The sequence below is a fragment of the Globicephala melas genome, chromosome 14, assembly GCF_963455315.2.
Source record: "Globicephala melas chromosome 14, mGloMel1.2, whole genome shotgun sequence".
Taxonomy (NCBI): Eukaryota; Metazoa; Chordata; class Mammalia; order Artiodactyla; family Delphinidae; genus Globicephala; species Globicephala melas.
The window spans coordinates 65,271,312-65,292,586 of NC_083327.1; positions in this window are offsets into that span (position 1 = coordinate 65,271,312).

Genomic DNA, 21,275 nt, shown 5'->3' on the forward strand with positions numbered 1-21,275 from the left:
AAACAGGGTAAACAGAAAGAGATGGGGTGGCTGATGTGGTGATCTTGGTAGGACAGTATGGGATACAAAAGGGGAAATGGAGTCATAAATGTAAACACAGAATTAACCTAGCATCTGCCCCAACTAGAAAAAAAAGTCAATGACTTCCAGTATATGAAATTTCTTCATAGAGCTGTTTGAGTTTTGAGCTCTTTATTGATACAGTTGACCCCTTTAATAAGAAACAACATTTTTGTGAGAGCTCAGTAAACTCTATCATTCAATATTGGATTATACATAACGATCTTAACCAAAGTGTTCATCAAAATGTCAAATATGAAATATTTTACTTAAGAGCTTTGACATCCTGTGACTATGACAAAAGAAAGTCTGGGTAAAATGTTCATAATTAACCATCTACATTAATAATTCGTTTGCATGTAGTTCCAAAATTATGGGTATTAATTTTTCTTTAAACATATTAATGGCTCATAAGTATAAATCCTTTATTTTTGGGATTATGACAACTTAAAAAGTCATATTGTATATTATACAATGATTTTCTGTGAGTGGAGATTGCCTGCAATTGCAGTAGGATTTCCCATTTTTTGAAAAAAAAAAAACCTAAATAAATTAATGAAGGTCCATGTTGAACATTTTGAACTTAAGATACAACTAATACACTTTCAGCTTATTTTTAAAGGTTCTTTTAGATTAAGAATTTAAAGACATGCTAAATTAAATTAAATCAAATTAAGTATGTTCTTATAATACTGATGAAATTAATCATGCTATTTGCTGTTTTAGTAACCCTTCTCCAAAGACTGTCAAATTAAACATAAGTCTATACTTGAAAAATAGAGAATCTAGATATTAAACTACATCATTTAGAACAAAAAAACCAATATTTTTAATATTTTGATATTTTTGACTGAACATATATCACTACTTTAGACCACATATTAAGTAGTGAAAGGTCACTAAATAGGAGTTCACTTGTCCTGGTTTCTAGTCTCCAAATCTATTCATGATCTAGAGAAGATGACAAACTTTCTAAGCCTCAGATTCTATAAGTTTATTATAAAGAACCTATTTTCATCCCTTTCAATTCTATAAATGTAAATCCTTCTTGTCTAGATAGCTGCTGAATGCTTTCCCTTTATTTTCACCACATAATCTTTAATAGTTATAGAAAACACACTTAACTAAAGATATTTTCTCTTGAGAATATGTTTCAAGCATGTATCCTGCTGGGAATGACTGCAAATTATGCTTTGCATGTTATGATGCCAAATAATGGTTCCAGGAATTTGAGGAGTTTTGCCTTCATTCATGAAGGAGTTCATGAAAGGTTATAGAAAGCATCCTTTCACTTTCTTTAGACCAAACTCTGTCTCTTCTGTGGTTGTAAGCAACACAACTTGTATCTCTATATAGACTTAAATAGATCTTTATATCTTAGATAGATAATAGATGATAGATAGATAGATGAACAGATATACAGAGATAGATGGATGATTATCATGCATAATCTAATATATACATAGTAATACTTGCTTGAAGTTGAGAAAATGCTCAAAATGCCTGTATTGATCAACATTCTGCATAAAATATCCATGAAAAGACTGTGTTACAATTACAATTTGAGCAGCCAATCACTGATATAAATGATACAGATTTGGCTCCATAGCCTAGGGAACTTCAGTGGCATGACAGGCAGCAAACCATTCCCAGAGAAATGAGGACTGAGGGAAACTAAAAGAGGCAGATTTACTGGCCTGATCTGGTGATGTTGATAGGTATATCAGACAAAAATCTAATGTAAATGTTATAAAAGTAAGCCATTTTATACTGTCTCAGCAACATTCCACATTCAAGTGAAGATTAACACTGAAAAAACTGAAAATCAATTAAAATCATTAATGAAACTTCTGAAAGGGTGAGATGGGATGCCATGATACTTACAACCTCTATATGAAAACTCCTCTAGATAGGCACGTCCTCAGTCTTACACAGCACAGCATGGCTTCTGTTCTTGGCATTCAGTCTCTTTTCTCCTTTTCTATTCTTAAACTGTCTTACCCACATTGGTCATTTTCCCTTTTCTTGTGTTTATTTTTATAGCTCTCCCTCTGTCTTTTGAGGTAAATTAGTCTAGACTTTCTAATATGCTTTCTATTCTCGTCTTCACTTATAACTCAATTTACTCTAACAAAGTGGTGTGCAAATTCTCACATACTGATAATAGTTTTTATCTTTTTTACATTAACAAGTACAAGCATTTGAGATAAAGAGCAGAAAACATATATAAGCAACTGTCAATATCCTAGAGGTCCAATGGGAAGGAAAGTCAGAAACCTCAAGAATTCTGCTTGACTTCAGATTTTATAGTAGGTTTTATGGTTGTACTAACCAACAGATCCAAAGCTGATATCTGAAGTGAGTTCCAACCTCAGGCAAAATAGAGACCTGAAAATTGTGTGAAGGTAGAACTGCAGGTTGTCAGCTGATGATCCCATAGTGGGGAGGGATGGACAATGAATTCTGATATCAAGACTCTAGAGTGAGGACCCCACTAAATAAATTAAGACCATGATGAGGAAAATATGACGTACCTACATCTCCCATCTCCTTTTGACACTTAGCCACTGACTTTGGGAAATTGTGTTCTTATAGGATTTAAAAATAGTCAGGGCCAGTCTTAAATTTGGTTGATGATTGTTACCATTTTGGTGGCAATGGAGCAAAAAGGGCCTAGCAGTTATTACCATAATTAATAATTTAAAAAATTTTACTGTCACTACTTATTTGGGCATATGTTGATGGTTGAACTGTATGAAATTGTTGATATTCAACCATTTTTTATGTATTTAAAAGGTAAAATTCTATAATTTAAAATAACAGATGTAAATAGGCAATTAACACTCACCAAGACCCCTCGTCTCCCCTGCATTGCACTCATATGCATTTTGGAACATATTGACGGAAGAGACAGAAGAGACAGGTACTTCCATGGGCATACTCCTGAAAGCCTCTCACCTTGATCCTGTATGGCAGCTTGACCATTCCTGGAAGCTTCTGACCTGGGCAGCAGCACCATGCTCCTGACTACCTGGGCCATATCTACAGTAGTAGATCTGAAACCTAAGAGAAGCCTGCTCTGACTTCAGCTCCTCTGGCCATCCCACTGGGTTTATGATTCAACTCACTACATTAAATTGGCTTGTGCTTTTGATACCTGAAGTGGCTTCTATCTTTCTGACAGAACACAGACTGATACACAGAACAATTAAAATCACCCTGTACTGATGTTCTTCTCTCACCTAGGCAATAATCATTTGTGATAGAAAAATTTAAAACATTCCTTTTCCCAGAAGTTTTTAGAAAGAGAAGTCAAGCATATTTAAAAATAACTAAGATAACAGGTAAATTACTGAGGATGTGCTAGGCACAATTCTAAGTTTCATGCATGTTACCTTGTATAATGCTTACAACAGTCCATAACATATTCTCATATCCATTTTAAAAATTAGGAAACTGAGACATGGAGATTTGAGGAAATTGCTCAAGGTTGCACAGCTCATCAATGATGAAGTCATGACTCAAACACAAGGGCATCTGACTCTGGAGCCAGTGCTCTTACTCAATGTGTTAAAGCATCATCTCAAAGACAAAAGGATACAAAGTGCCATAAGACAGTGGATATAAATGTAATAAGTTCTGTTGGGTAGGTGGAAAGAAATGGATCTCAGATAGTAGCTCTAGAGTAGCGATGATATTTGTGTTGGCTTTGTTTGAAGAGACATTTGCCTGGCAGAGATTTGAGGGTGAGAAAAAAACATTTTGTGTAATGAATACATACATTTTAAGATGTGGAGATATAAAAATATATGGAATATTTAAGAACTGTTGACAGACCAAATGTGACTACAGTTCTGGCTCCATGGGATAAGAGGAGAATGACACTGGAGGCTGGGATGGTAGAATGGGTCCCAGCTATGAATTATTTTAAATGTCTTGCTCAAAATAAATTCATTACTTTTTTAAACTTAGATATACCTTTAAGTTAAATCACTAAAATAATTAAACCATTCTTGTGTGTTCGATTGAGAATGAGGGAAAAATGAGAATGTCACATTCTGAATAAGATATTCAGTGGGATCACCCCAGAATCAGATGACAAATGGTATGCCAGCTATTTCAAGATGGCAGGACAGGCAGACATGTTCAGGGTCTTTCTAAGTATCTGAACCAAGTCCTATGACAATTCTTCTGAGTCCTTAGGGACTTTTTGGATAAACACAGTTTGTGTGTAGTGTAAGATGAGAATATGTCAATAATAAATTTTAAGAGAAGAGAGTTGGCAGGTTGTAAATTCTGTGCATTGTGTCCCATTAAGAGATGAAGATTTCCTGGATATGGCTGTTGGCACTAAGGGGAACTCACCAAGAATATTTGTGTGGGGTGTTCACGATCAGAATGTGCTTTTGATCATCTCTCGTGGTGCAGAAAAATATTAGATTCTGTATTTATGTATTTAAAGCACTAACATGCATTTCTTTATAGGTTTATTAGGCAAATGAGCATCCCTAGACTTGGTAATTTAGTTGTTCCCTTCACTTTTTTAATGTGAAATGTCTTTTAATTTACAGGTTTCCCCTCTATCCACTTTGTTTCCTTACAACTTATATGATAATTATATATTACCATAATTTCTTGAGGACGTGATATTTTTCTTAAATGTCTTCAGTCCTACATCATCAAGCAAACTTATCTGCAACAAATGTGTAACATATATTGTGCTAATGAAAATAATAGATTTGGTAAGTGGGATCAATTATTTGTAGATAAGAATAAAGTTAATGTAAATTATTTAGAAGCATTAGTCACATGAATTGATGAAGTATTATTAGGGTATACTCACATCAGTCAAATTAATTTTATGCAATTTTCAGCCATTAGGAAAAGACATCTTCAATTTCTATTCTTAGCTTTAAAATTAGCATGCATCTTTCATATATTTTAGTATAAAAAATACTCCCTAAATTGTTACAAAAACACAGGTCATAGCGAAATAATGATCTCAAGTATACAAAAAGAAGTAGACATTTTTGTTAAACATTCTTTTTTTTCTGTCTTTTGATGTGATCTGCTACTTACTTAACACAAAACTTAAACACCAAGTGAATAAAATTGCAGATAAGCAAAAATATGTAATGGCTAAAATGGTTAGTTATAAGTTCTCAGTTATATTTCATTCTTTTTAGTTTTAACTAATTATAATCCAATTCCAGGTATTTATTATTTTAGTGAGTTAGAGTCTTTAGGATATCAAAATTTTTATTCTTGAGGAATAAGAATTTAAGGTTATATTCACATTTTTCTGTTAGAGCTCATTTTCATTTAGAATGTGAATTAAATTATCATTATTAGTTCTTATAGGCTACATAAGGCATAAAATAATGTTATTCCAAATATATTTATCCATATAAGTTATTGAACAATAAACCAAAATATATTTTTGTGGTACGTTCAGACAATGGGATGTTATTCAGCACTGAAAAGAAATAAGCTAGCAGACCATGAAAAGACATGGAGGAAGCTTAAATATTAATAAGTATTAGTATTAATAACATAATAAGTGAAAGAAGTCAATCTGAAAATGTTATGTACTATATAATTCCAACTGTATGACATTCTGGAAAGGCCAGGACTATAGAAAACCAATAGTGGTTTCCAGAGGTTGAGGCGTGGGAGGAAGGATGAATAGGCGGGGCACAGAGAACTTTTAGGGCTGTGAAAGTACCCTGTGTGGGACTGTCATAATGGATATATGTCATTATACATTTATCGAAACCCATGTAATGTGCAACACCAAGAGTTAACCCTAAGGAATACAAAAAAAAACTTTATAAAAGGCCTTATCTAATTCTTTAAGGTGATAGAAAAAATGTATAAGAATTAAAAAGAATACATAAAAATATTCTTGTTCACAGATTATATGATTCTGATGTAGAAAACCCCAAAGAACCAACATATACATTATAAAAATTAGTTAATGCATTTAGCAAATTCACTGGCTACAAGGTCAATATGCAAAAGCAATTATGGCTCTATATACCAGCAACAAAAGTTAATAAAAAGAGATATTTACAATATATAAATTAAAATTGTATCAAGTATCTCAAATACATAGGATACATCTAACAAAAGAGATGCAAGACCTCTACAAACGAATCTATAAATGTAATCAATAGAAAAGAATGAAAGAATACGGTATAGTTATGAATTTGAGGACCTGATATTGTAAAGGTGTACATTTTTCTCAAACTATTTTCTACATTAATTACCATCTTAATCAGATTCCAGCAAGATTTTATGCAGGATGTGCACGTGTGTGTGTTTGTGTATGCATAATGCAAAGGGCCACACATAGTCTAGCTGATCTTGAAAAAGAGCAGAGTGGAAAGATTTATTTTTATGGATATCAGGAGTTATTTTAGACTTCTTCTGCCTGTGGTCTTATCTCAAAATGGCACCTCACTGAGGCATTCACATAGAAAATGTGTTGCTTTGTGTAACTCAAATTTGCATTAGTGACAGAACTTTGATGCTCTGGCCTACTAGAGGGTTTAACTACTTTTGTAGAAGATTATTACCATTCAAATAATTCTCTAAAATGTAACTTTGTAGTTTCCCATAAGAAATCAAATAAATTTGAACCAATTTCAAAATTATCTTCACCTTAATTTTATTGGCTTTATAAATAAATACAAATTTAATATACCTAGCATTTTGTTTTTAATACAGAGATTAAAACAGTGTGGTATTGGCATAGAGATGGAAAAATCGACTAATAGAACAGAGACATACATACATGGACTGTCGATTTCCAACAAAAATGTACTACAGCAAAGAAAGAAAATAACCTTTTCAATAAAATAATGTTGCATTTGTTGAATTTATCTATTTAGAAATATCTTGACTCCTACCTCATCCTCTATTAACATGGAGATTTCTAGTTATAAAATGATAACATTAAGAAAATATATATAGTGCTAAATCATATACTGGGCAAAAAATATTATTAATATGACAAAGTACAAGTCTTCAGAATATTTAAAGAACTCCTACGAATCAATAAGAAAGGTGAAGAAATAAACAATCACCCTACCAACCAAACAAATCTCCAACCCAATAATAAAATGGACAAGAGATATAAATGTGCATTTGCCAAGGAAAATATCAAAACGGCCAAATTATATAAAATGATTCTCAAGTCAGGGAAATGAAAATTAAACACTTTGAGTTACCACAAAACAATGACAACAATGGTTTATATTAAAAAGATGGACAATATCAATTGTTGGCAGAAATGTGCAGCAATATCCCCTTTAACCTATTCCTGGTGGGAGCATAAATTGGAAAACTACTTGGCAAAATTATCTGGTACCTACTAATATTGGACATGTCATACTATTTGATGTAGCAATTAGACTCCAAAGTTTATACCAAACAAAATTTTGTACACGTGTCCAACACAACACATTTGGAAAAATATGAATATAATTATTTCTAATAGCCCCAGACTGACAGCAAGAGTTGAACAGATGAATTCTGATAGTTTTATAAAATGAATACTATACAGTAATAAAAATGAATTATCTTTATACATAACAGAATGAATGAAATGCTAAATATAATTTTGAACCAAAGGAAACTGGCCACAAACAAATCAATTGCAAAACTTCATTTGTATAAAGTTTTAAAACTGGAAAAACTAATATGACATTTGAACTCAGAATAGGAGTAATCTTTTGGGAGTTTGGTAGGGTTGTCATTAGGAGGGGGCAGAAGGTGTTTTTGACCTTTTTCTTGCCTGTTTTTTCTTCTTTTACCTTTATTGGGTTATGCAATTCATCAAGGTATTCGATTTTCAATTGTGAACTTCTTTGTGGGCATGATATTTTGCAATAAAAATTTATTCAGACTATTTTCATCATTAAATGTATTTGAGAATTACTTTTGAGAAATGTGTCAAAATTTAATATGTTTCAGAATTTTTGTAAGCCTTTAATATAGTAATTTATATTTTCTCTCTAAAAATGTAGCATATTATGTACCATTTTCTCAAGTTGCTTCTAGAAACTGCATATTTGGAAATACTCATTTATGTGCAAAATTATTTGGCATGGCTTATCGACCTCTTTATGCTCTCATTAGTACTAATTTTCTCAATCTCTGTTTTCTCTATTTCTGGGTTATTCCTCTTATGTAAACCACATTTGATTACATGTGTTCTTCAAATCAACTCAGTTATCTCTTTCCTCCATACCTTATGATACAAATGATTCTTCTGTCTGAAATATCTTTCTATCAATAACATAGTTAAGCCCTAGGTGATTTCAAGACTCAAATTGTTGTCATCTCCTTCAGAAAGACTATCATAATTCACTTAGTCTTTCTTAAAAGTTCTTTTTTGCCTCTTATAGTAACATGACCTCACTCTCTCATAGCACTTATGATATTGAGTTGAAAATTAGAATATGAGCATCATGAAAATATTTCATTCATCTTTGTATCTGAAACATTTATCACAGTTCATACACAATGTGAAATGTGTGAATTTATTACATTTTAGAAATTAAAGAAATTTTAACTTTTCTCCTCATTTGTAAAGTGGGGAAACGGAGGTCTGTCCTAGGTGTTGTGACTTTTCCATTAGGCAGTCATATAACTAGAGAGACTCAGTATCAAAATTCAGATATGCAGGACCCAACCCATTGCCTGTTCATCTTCAACATTTTTGTAGAAAGCAATACAGAGCATTTGATCATATTGAGACATTCACTTCATTTCAACCTTGATGCAGCTTTTCGTTGACAACGGTAGAAAATATCTCCAGCTGCAGATTTCCCCATAGATAAGGAATTACACATTTTCTATGTGTCTGTGTTTTTGTCTGAATTGCTTGATCAGCGCATGAATATGAAATATGCTTAGATATAAAGAAGCACACAAATGAGAGATGAGATGGCTGTTTTTTTCCTGCTCTGTATTTGGTATGCCCTCAGGATTATTATGAAGATTAACTGATTTAATACATGTGAAGAGCTTAGAACTGTGCCTGACACATAATAAAGTTTAAGTAAATGTTAACTATTACTTTTTGTATGGTATAGCTAGAGAATTATCTTTTTGCTATTATGGAAACAACTTTAAAGAAGGATAAAAAGCACTTGACATGTATTTGTGTGTGCAAGTGGATGCTATATTGAAATGAGCAAGAATTAGATAATAAATTTTGCTTCAGTGTTAAAATGATCTCAGTGAGAAATGAACAATGAACCTTAAATTAATATGAATCTCTTCTTATTGTCATTGTGATCATGTGTACAGGAGTTTGTGTGTGACTGACAAGCTGGAATGGATACGACTTATTCCACAATGCCTCTCCCATCTCCTCTTATATTCCCTGCCATGGTGGTGATGAACTTTGTTACAAAGCTCAGGTGCCATTGATTGCTGGTAAATATGAGTGAGAATAATAAATCATAGAGTTCTAAGGTTGAAATGGCTCTATTTTAAGATGAAAGATTAAAAGGGGCCAATATCTCTGAAAACTTTGAAATATGCAGCTTTTATCATAGCCTTGGGGTCATCCTAAAGAGTGCAAATTAGTTGGGAAGTATTATATGCAAGCAAACAATTTTCTCCAAAAAACAGGGAGTCTGATATTATCTACATCAAAGAACTCTTAAAAGGGGCCTTTCTATTCTTTTGGTAATGATCTGTAGACCCTTTTAGCACAGCATACATTAAGAATCTTTAATTCCAAAAATATTGGTTATGAATTATATAAACCATTGCACCACAAGTCCTATTTAAACATAATATTGTGGTTTCATCTCCAAAAAAGTACTGGTTAATTTTCATTCAGCTTCCAATTTGCAGTAAAATGATATTTACTCTACCAAATAAAATAAATAAAATGAGTAAGTTTAATGCCACGTGGATTTGTATTACTGACTGGATAAAATTCGTTTTTATTAAAAATGTTCCCAAACGACCAATATTTATTAGTACTCTCCTAGGACAAAAGATTATGTTTTGGACAATATTTTTTTTACACCACATGCTACAATTAATTATCAATATATTTTGCCCAGTGGTTAATTTTCATTTCTGTTACTGATAGAATTAATTGTAGTATTGTATGATTCAATTTTAGAGATGGAAGGCATACTATAACTTCACTCATTGCTAAATGTTATTTTATAATATAGGTGTATTGGTTTTCTAGGGCTTCTGAAACAAAGTACCACAAACTAGTTGGCTTAAAATGATAGAAGTTTACTATCTCACAGTTCTAGAGGCTAGAAGTTCTGGTATCCATAGGGCAGAGCCATGCTCCCTCTGGGTAGAACTGTCCTTGCTTCTTCCTAGTTTCTGGTGGTCATGGGCAATGCTTAGCATTACTTGGTTTACAGCTGTCCCTCTGTCTTCACAGGGCCTTCTCCCTGTGTGTCTTCACTTGGCTGCTGTCTGTGTATGTCTGTCTCTATATCCAAATTTCCCTACCCTTTTTTAAAAAAATTGAGGTATAATTGACATACAACATTATATTAGTTTCAGGTGTACAACATAATGATTTGATATTTGTACATATTTTGAAATGTTCACCCCAAAAAGTCTAGTTAACATCCTATGTATAGTTAACAACATACATAGTTACAGAATTTGTACATTACAACCCCATGACTTACTTATTTTATTAAAAAATTCCCCTTTTTATAAGGATGCCAGTTACATTGGATTAGGGTTCACTATATTATCCTTATTTTAAGTTGATTAGCTCTGTCTGTAAAGATCCGATTTCCAAATAAGGTCACAATTTGTGGTACTGGGGGGTTAGGACTTCAATGTATCCTTTTGCATGGACACAATTCCACCCATAACAACAAGCATTAATGTCATTTGAAGATGTAGACATTGATCCAATTGTTTCCACTTAAAAGAAATTGGGGGTGGCAAACATTTTTACAGTATGTCGAATACAGTGCAAGTTCTTTTTGACTCAATTTGAACAGTAACAAATTTCAAAATTTAAGAAATATTTCAAATTCTTTAATGCACTTTCTTCTCTTTGTTAAAAAGGAAAGCAAAATCTTTTTTAACCCATTTGTATATCATTCCTATCAGATGATAATTAAATTTACAAAAGACTATCAAAAGTTTGGTTGAACTTTAATTTTTTTGATATAATTTTAATGTAAGTGTTTTATTCTTTGTGACTTGTGTTTTCATTCAGTTGTTTTTATTGTAAAGCTGTTGGTCAGTTTGTAATATAATCCATCTTACTCTGCTGATCAAATTTACACATATTTCTTTTGAAAGTCATTTGGTACAAAGGCATATATTTGCAAGCTTTACCATAGAAAATGAGTATCAGAAAGTATTGGATTAAGTTTTTCAAACAATAGCTCTGTTGAAGTTTATCAATAGCATTAAATAAAAAGCAGTTTTATTGCTTTGTTTGTGTTGCCTACAAAATGAGTTAACTCCATTCTATTCCATGGACAGATGGAATCACTACCACTAAGGGAATCATCCTGTAAAAGCATGCTGTTACTGAAGTACGGTTGAGTTGGAGAGGATCAGATGAGGACAACTTTATTATTTTTAAAAGAAAATATCTATTATAAAATTCTATAGTTTCTTGAGGTTATCTTTATTGAAACTTATCAGTTTCTCTGAATATGACTGATCAGTGAGTTTCTGAGAAAGCCTACCAGTTTCTAGTTGACAGTAAACTCAATAGAAATAGAAAATATAATTTTGTTGGCTAAAACTTTCCAAATAAGCTAATTTAGTTTAATTAATTAATTTAATTTCCATAGAAACTAATCTAGTTTCTAGAATTTTCACTGATTAGTACTCATCTGCAATATCTCTTTAGTGAACTATTATATAAGAAATACATTGACAAGCAAGGTTATATAATATTTAAGAGAGGTAATCTATGATACAAAAAATGGAATATCCTACAATATAAGGAATGTTGGAGAAATAATTGAGCATTATATTTCCAGAAATATGTATTTGGGTTATCCGAGTTGACTACAACGTTAAAAGAAACCCAAATTCCAGGTACACCTGAAAGAAATATAGAGACAGAAAATATTGTTTCCCTCTGCCAATTTTTTTTTTTTAACTACTAAGTTGTGGAGTCTGTGCAAAAACTTGTTTGAATCTAATGATGTGGAAAATTATCCTAGTGCTCAGTTGCACTCTTAATTATAACACACATTTATTTTTCTTTTATAACATTTTAATATACATTCATGAGTCAAGGGAATCAAATGTGTAGATTTCTCAAACATTACGGTGTCTTAAGTCTTAGTCCACAATCTTCAGCTGTTAACATTAACCTCTACCATTCATTACAATTGCCAAAATTAAATCAGAAATGGAAACAAAATAAATGAAATTAACAAGAACAATACAGAAAAAAAACATATCTTTTTACAAGTGCCAATGGCCTTGCATTGATAGAAATTAATATATTTGATGACAGGTTAGACACTTGTATATGAGGGTCTTATCTGTAAAATAAAATAAATAATGAAAGCATCATTCACTCATTCACTCATCAATCTTTAGTGATGGGCAAACTAAACTTATGGCATTTAATGAGATGTCCCACTAATGTTCAACTGCCCTCACATGTTAAATGGCTGAGTGGGATTAAAGTTCATATGCTGTAGTTGTTGAATAGTTTTCCCCTTCTATTCAGCTTTTTTACCTACATATTGACCTAGTTACGCTATCATAGTATAACAAAGTATACTAGAAACAAAGATACTAGAATAGGCAATCTTCAATATGTGCTTACTTTTCAAATGTGTTGCAAACTCTCATAATAGGATTCTTTCACTGCTGAGTTGCCAGATAGTCCTCCAGACCCATGTGGGGGAGGCTCTTTGTCCCTTCCATTTCTTGAGGTATATTTGATAGAGCTAAGGATCCAATAAAACTGTGACTCTCTCTTGAATGATTCTCTGTGTTGTATTAGCTCTTATAATGTCTGGGCATCATGCCTTTAAAATCAACTAATTGTTTTTCTTTAAATATCTGAAAAATGCAGTGTTTGTATCAATCTTGGTTCAGCCTAAGGTAAACAAAAAAATATTGTTTTCAAAAGATGTTTCCATTCTGATTTTTCTCTGTGGATATCAAATTGGATGCAGACTCCATGTTCCTGCTTTGCCCCATGTATGTCTTTGGCCAAATATTTAAATGGTTGTTGAGCTTGTAATAAGCATAGTTGTAATGATTCTATTCCAAAATAATTATGCATAATTAGATCATAACAACGGCTAAGTATATGGCATAGGAAAATTACTCAATGACAGGAGAACCTTCATGCTAAAGCCAACCCTTTATTAGCTCTCTTTGTTTATAGAATGTGGTCACCGTGGTTTTTACCTTAACCCCTAGAGGCTGCTTAAAACTTATGAACTCAGAGCTGCAATGGAAGCTACCTATCCATGTTTCATGCATGTATATACCTATTGATCCATCCATTGATCTATCAATCTGTTATCTATCCACTTTTTTTCTGAGATATCATAACTTCTGGAAGTAAACCAAAGCTATTATTAATGCATGTTTTACAAGTTTTATGAAGATGTCTACAATCTGTGATTTATTTTAAAGATGTTAGAATTGTATCTTTAAAGATGTTAGAATTGTATCTAGAAGTTAGAATTGTATCTTTGAATCTTGTCACCTTAGGTATTATGAAGTTGATAGTTGATATTTATGGGTTTGAACAGGAAAAAAATGGAATAAAATAATTATCTAACTCTCATCCCTACTTATGCTAAAATACCAGTTTTGACATTTCTATACGGCCTTTTCTGAAGGGTTTAGAATTTTATTTTCTCGGGAACCTCTTTTTTAGGTCATTTTTTGTTTCTGCTGCACAAAGTCGATCGCTTTATTTTATTTACAACCATTATACCCAGTAGAAATCTGTTTTGCAGTTACTCATTTGAATAATGATTACTGGTTTGTTTATAAAAACCCAAAACTGGATCATGACCTACTGGTAGACAATGACAGAGTTAATGATCTATTAACTCTAGTACCTGGAATAGTGGTACAGGTGGAATAGACACTAAATCAATGTTTGTTGAATATTGTTTCTGCCTGTATGATTAGTCTATCTGGTTTTAACGGTAAGACAAAAGTAATTTAAAAAATCCAAATCTTTTCTACTTGGTGTTTTAAATAAGACATTGGCTGGCTAGTGTTCATATTTTCATGAAATGATAAAGAAAGACAATGCAATTCCTTGAAACTTCTTAATGCAAAGGTATAATTTGAACGTAGAAAAATTCATCATATAATTAAAACAATGCCATGTAGACCTCATTCAACATGAACCAAAATATAACATTTTGCAAATATCTTCTCAGTAATTGATATCTATTCATAAGGGTGTTATTTGTACTTCTACGATTATCCGAAGTTCATTAATATCTATCTCAGTTCATGCATTCTAAGTTGTATGAAGATATCTTCAACACTCAGAAAACCAAATTCACATTTTGAATCTAGATAAAATTAAGTAACCTTTCAATTTTTATTAAATTTCTAATCATGTTTCTTCTGTTTTTTCAAATTAACATATCTTGTATATTTTATAATGTCTTATTAAATGACATATTTTATAATGCATTCAAATGGGTGTGTGCATGGACATATTGAATTTATTTGCTCCTTTCTTCATTTGACACATTCTAATTTACCACAGCTTTTATGTGAAAATATAAATAAGCAAAAACATACATAGCTGTTGTTCAGTTATTCCACTAAGCCATCTCAAATATTGTCAATATTAGCTTTTTAAAAATCTATGTATGCAGAAGCAAGAAGAACTACAACCCTGCAGCCTGTGGAACAAAAAACACATTCACAGAAAGACAGACAAGACGAAAAGGCAGAGGGATATGTACCAGATGAAGGAAAAAGATAAAACCCCAGAGAAACAAGTAAATGAAGTGGAGATAGGCAACCGTCCAGAAAAAGAATTCAGAATAATGATAGTGAAGATGACCCAAGACCTCAGAAAAAGAATGAAGGCAAATATCTAGAAGATGCAAGAAATGTTTAACAAAGACCTAGAAGAATTAAAGAACAAACAGAGATGAACAAACCAATAACTGAAATAAAAACTACACTAGAAGGAATCAGTAGCAGAATAACTGAGGCAGAAGAATGGATAAGTGACCTGGAAGACAGAATGATGGAATTCACTGCTGTGGAACAGAATAAAGAAAAAAGAATGAAAAGAAATGAAAACAGCCTAAGAGACTTCTGAGACAACATTAAACACAACAACATTCACATTATAGGGGTACCAGAAGGAGAAGAGAGAGAGAAAGGACCCGAGAAAATATTTCAAGAGATTATAGTCGAAAACTTCTCTAACATGGGAAAGGAAATAGCCACCCAAGTCCAGGAAGTGCAGTGAGTGCCATATAGGATAAACCCAAGGAGAAACATGCTGAGACACATAGTAATCAAATTGGAAAAAATTAAAGACAAAGAAAAATTATTGAAAGCAGCAAGGGAAAAATGACAAATAACATACAAGGGAACTCCCATAAGGGTAACAGCTGATTTCTCAGCAGAAACTCTACAAGCCAGAAAGGAGTGGCATGGTATACTTAAAATGATGAAAGGGAAGAACCGACTACCAAGATTACTCTACCCAGCAAGGATCTTATTCACATTTGATGGAGAAATCAAAAGCTTTACAGACAAGAAAAAGCTAAGAGAATTCAGCACCACCAAACCAGCTCTACAACAAATGCTAAAGGAACTTCTCTAAGTGGGAAACACAAGAGAAGAAAAGGACCTACAAAAACAAACCCAAAACAATTAAGAAAATGGTCATAGGAACATACATATTGATAATTACCTTAAACGTGAATGGATTAAATGCTCCAATCAAAAGATACAGGCTTGCTGAACGGATACAAAAACAAGACCTATATATATGCTGTCTACAAGAGACCCACTTCAGACCTAGGGACACATACAGACTGAAAGTGAGGGGATGGAAAAAGATATTCCATGCAAATGGAAATCAAAGGAAAGCTGGAGTAGCAATTCTCATATCAGACAAAATAGATTTTAAAATAAAGACTATTTGAAGAGACAAGGAAGGACACTACATAATGATCAGGGGATCAATCCAGGAAGAAGATATAACAATTGTAAATATTTATGTACCCAACATAGGAGCACCCCAATACATAAGGAAAATGCTAATAGCCATATAACGGGAAATCAACAGTAACACAATCATAGTAAGGGACATTAACACCCCACTTTCACCAATGGACAGATCATCCAAAATGAAAATAAATAAGGAAACAGAATCTTTAAATGACAATAGACCAGATAGATTTAATTGATATTTATAGGACATTCTATCCAAAAACAGCAGATTACACTTTCTTCTCAAGTGTGCACGGAACATTCTCCAGGATAGACCACATCTTGGGTCACAAATCAAGCCTCAGTAAATTTAAGAATATTGAAATCATATCAAGCATCTTTTCTGACCACAACACTGAGATTAGAAATGAATTATAGGCAAAAAAACGTAAAAAACATGAACACATGGAGGATAAACAATACGTTACTAAATAACCAAGAGATCACTGAGAAATAAAAGAGGAAATCAAAAAATACCTAGAGACAAATGACAATGGAAACACGATGATCCAAAACATATGGGATGCAACAAAAGCAGTTCTAACAGGGAAGTTTATATCTATATAAGCCTACCTCAAGAAACAAGAAAAATCTCAAATAAACAACATAACCTTACACCTAAAGCAATTAGAGAAAGAGAGCAAACAAAACCCAAAGTTAGTAGAAGGAAAGAGATCATAAATATCAGAGCAGAAATAAATGAAATAGAAAGAAAGAAAACAGTAGCAAAGATCTATAAAACTAAAAGCTGGTTCTTTGAGAAGATAAACAAAATTACTAAACCATAATCCAGACTCATCAAGAAAAAGAGGGAGAGGACTCAGCTCAATAAAATTAGAAATGAAAAAGGAGAAGTTATGACACGGCAGAAATACAAAGCATCCTAAGAGACTACCACAAGCAACTCTATGCCAATAAAATGGACAACCTGGAAGAAATGGACAAATTCTTAGAAAGGCATAACCTTCCAAGACTGAACCAGGAAGAAATAGAAAATATGAACAGACCAATCACAAGTAATGATATTGAAACTATGATTAAAAATCTTCCAACAAACAAAAGTCCAGGACCAGATGGCTTCACAGGTGAATTCTATCAAACATTTAGAGAAGAGCTCACACCCATCCTTCTCAAACTCTTCCAAAAAATTGTGGAGGAAGAAACACTCCCAAACTCATTCTATGAGACCACCATCACCCTGATACCAAAACCAGATAAAGATACTACAAACAGACCAATATCACTGATGGATATAGATGCAAAAATACTAGCAAACAGAATCCAACAACACATTAAAAGGATCATACGCTATGATCAAGTGGGATTTATCCCAGGGATGCAAGGATTCTTCAATATATGCAAATCAGTGAATGTGATACACCATATTAACAAACTGAAGAATAAAAACCATATGATCATCTCAATAGATGGAGAAAAAGCTTTTGACAAAATTCAACACCCATTTATGATAAAAACTCTCCAGAATGTGGGCATAGAGGGAACCTACCTCAACAAAATAAAGGCCATATATGACAAACCCACAGCAAACATCATTCTTAATGGTGAAAAAGTGAAACCATTTCCTCTAAAATCAGGAACAAGACAAGGATGTCCACTCTCACCACTATTATCCAACATAGTTTTGGAAGTCCTAGCCACAGCAATCAGAGAAGAAAAAGAAATAAAAGAATACAACTTGGAAAAGAAGAAGTAAAACTGTCACTGTTTGCAGATAACATGATACTATACATAGAGAATCCTAAAAATGCCACCAGAAAGCTCCTAGAGCTAATCAATGAAATTGGTAACGTTGGAGGATACAAAATTAATGCACAGAAATCTCTTGCATTCCTATACACTAATGATTAAAAATATGAAAGAGAAATTAAGGATACACTCCCATTTACCACTGTAACAGAAAGAATAAGATACTTAGGAATAAACCTACCTGGGGAGAAAAAAGACCTGTATGCAGAAAACTATAAGACAATGATGAAAGAAATTAAAGTTGATACAAACAGATGGAGAGATATACCATGTTCTTGGACTGGAAGAATCAATATTTTGAAAATGTCTATATTACTCAAAGCAATCTACAGATTCAATGCAATCCCTATCAAATTACCAATGGCATTTTTTAGAGAGCTAGAACAAAAAATCTTAAAATTTGTATGGAGACACAAAAGACCCCTAATAGCCTTGAGAGAAAAAAACGAGCTGGAGGAATCAGACTCCCTGACTTCAGACTATACTAAAAAGCTACAGTTATCAAGACAATATGGTACTGGCACAAAAACAGAAGCATAGGTCAATGGAACAAGATAGAAAGCACTGAGATAAATCCATGCACCTATGGTAAACTAATCTATGACAAAGGAGGCAAGGATATACAATGGAGAAAGGACAGTCTCTTCAATAAGTTGTGCTGGGAAAACTGGACAGCTACATGTAAAAGAATGAAATTAGAACACTCCCTAACACCATACACAAAAATAAACTCAAAATGTATTAGAGACCTAAATGTAAGACTGGACACTATAAAACTCTTAGAGGAAACATATGAAGAACACTGTTTGACACAAATCACAGAAAGATCTTTTTTGATCCACCTCTTAGAGTAATGGAAATAAAAACAAAAATAAACAAATGGGACCTAATGAAACTTAAAAGCTTTTGCACAGCAAAGGAAACCATAAACAAGACAAAAAGACAACCGTCAGAATGGAAGAAAATATTTGCAAATGAATCAATGGACAAAGGATTAATCTCCAAAATATATAAACAGCTCATGCAGCTCAATATTAAAGAAAGAAACAACCCAATCCAAAAATGAGCAGAAGACCTAAATAGACATTTATCCAAAGAAGACATACAGATGGCCAAGAAGCACATGAAAAGCTGCTCAACATCACTAACTATCAGAGAAATGCAAATCAAAACTACAGTGAGGTATCACCTCACACCAGGTAGAATGGGCATCATCAGAAAATCTACAAATAACAAATGCTGGAGAGGGTGGGGAGAAAAGGGAGCCCTCTTGCACTGTTGGTGGGAATGTAAATTGATACAGCCACTATGGAGAACAGTATGGATGTTCCTTAAAAAAGTAAACATAGAGTTACCATATGACCCAGCAATCCCACTACTGGGCATATACCCAAAGAAAACCATAATTCAAAAAGACGCATGCACCCCAATATTCATTGCAGCACTATTTACAATAGCCAGGTCATGGAAGCAACCTAAATGCCCATCGACAGACAAATGGATAAAGAAGATGTGGTACATATATACAATGGAATATTACTCAGACATAAAAATGAACGAAATTGGGTCATTTGTTGAGACGTGGATGGATCTAGAGACAGTCATACAGAGTGAAGTAAGTCAGAAAGAGAAAAACAAATATCGTATATTAACACATGTATGTGGAACCTAGAAAAATGGTACAGATGAACTGGTTTGCAGGGCAGAAGTTGAGACACAGCTGTAGAGAACAAACATATGGACACCAAGGGGGGAAAGCTGCGGGGGTGGGGATGGGGATGGTGGTGTGATGAATTTGGCAATTGGGATTGACATGTATACACTGATGTGTATAAAATTGATGACTAGTAAGAACCTGCTGTATAAAAAAATAAATTAAAAATTAAAAAAATCTAATACTAAAAAAAAAACTATGTAATTTAAGGTATTTAAAAATGTATTTTCTGAGAAATCTTGATTTATTTTCATGTGGTTTATAAATACATCCTAGTAACATAGTTCAGATATATAACTTTAAACTTAAAATGTGTACATATTTGAAGCATTATGAATAAATAAATTTATAAATAACTGTGAAAAATCTGCAGATCAGATACAAAATGACCATACTCTTGTCTCTGTTTGGAAAATCTCATACCTTCAGTAACAGAGTCTATTTTTGGAGTTAAAAACTAGTTCGGTCACAACACAAGTGGCATGACTGAAGGCTTGGGTAATGGGCTATAAAATCTTTTCCATCTAGGTCACTGATTGAATTGAGACTGTCACGAAGGTAGGCAGAAAAACAATGATTGCTGCCATTTAAGAAATGTCGAATAATGTGAAATAAGAATACTGTCTCAATTCTAGTAGACATTATTTTCCATTTACCTATCTAACATACATTCATATATGCAAGGCTCAACACACACACACATACACACACAGAGACTCTTCATGCTTCAGAGCAGAATAAAATTATAAAATTATTCTGGGGTGATTCTTCCGCTCTGAAATTGTAAGGCAGAATTGAAAATATTGTGCTTAATTTGTCCAAACAGTGTCATCAGGAATTTTCTCTTCCAGAATTAAAGTGGTGCACTTGACCGGGGGAAATCTAAACTCTGATTTTTACCACTTTGTAGGCTATAGTGAACTGAAGTAAGTTTCTTTGTTCTTTTACTGTATGGTCCTTTAATGCTGTTTATTATTTGAAGGAAGCAACATTATGTTTGAATGATTCTACCAAATAAAAATGGAAAAAGAATTTAGTTTGATCAGCAAAGAATGTAGAAATTTACTTAAGTAGTAAAGAATGTGGCTGTCTGACTTTGGTATTATGTTACACCTCACGGTTCAGGCATCTTGTTTGCCTTAAATGGTTTCACAAGCAGGAGGGTTGACCCAGAGCAGATTTGCAGTGGCTGTACAGAGCACAGCTAAACAGCAGATTTAATGAGGTTGGAATTTCACACAATGCCTTATTAAAAGAATTCAGGCAACAGGGAGAGCAGTTGAATTGCAGTTGCCCATGGCTTTACATCAAGAAGCAAAACTTTTCTCCACAAATAGTTTATAAAAGATAAAAAGTAGATGCCAATTACATTTAGCTTTAAGATTCAAACTTTGGGGGGAGGAGAACGGGGACTCATGCCTTCCTTTTATTAGAATTAAGAAAGTTCCATTCATGAACCAAAAGTATAGACCTTTATTTACTGCTCTAAAGTCAAAAATGATCAAACATTTTTCCTAAAATA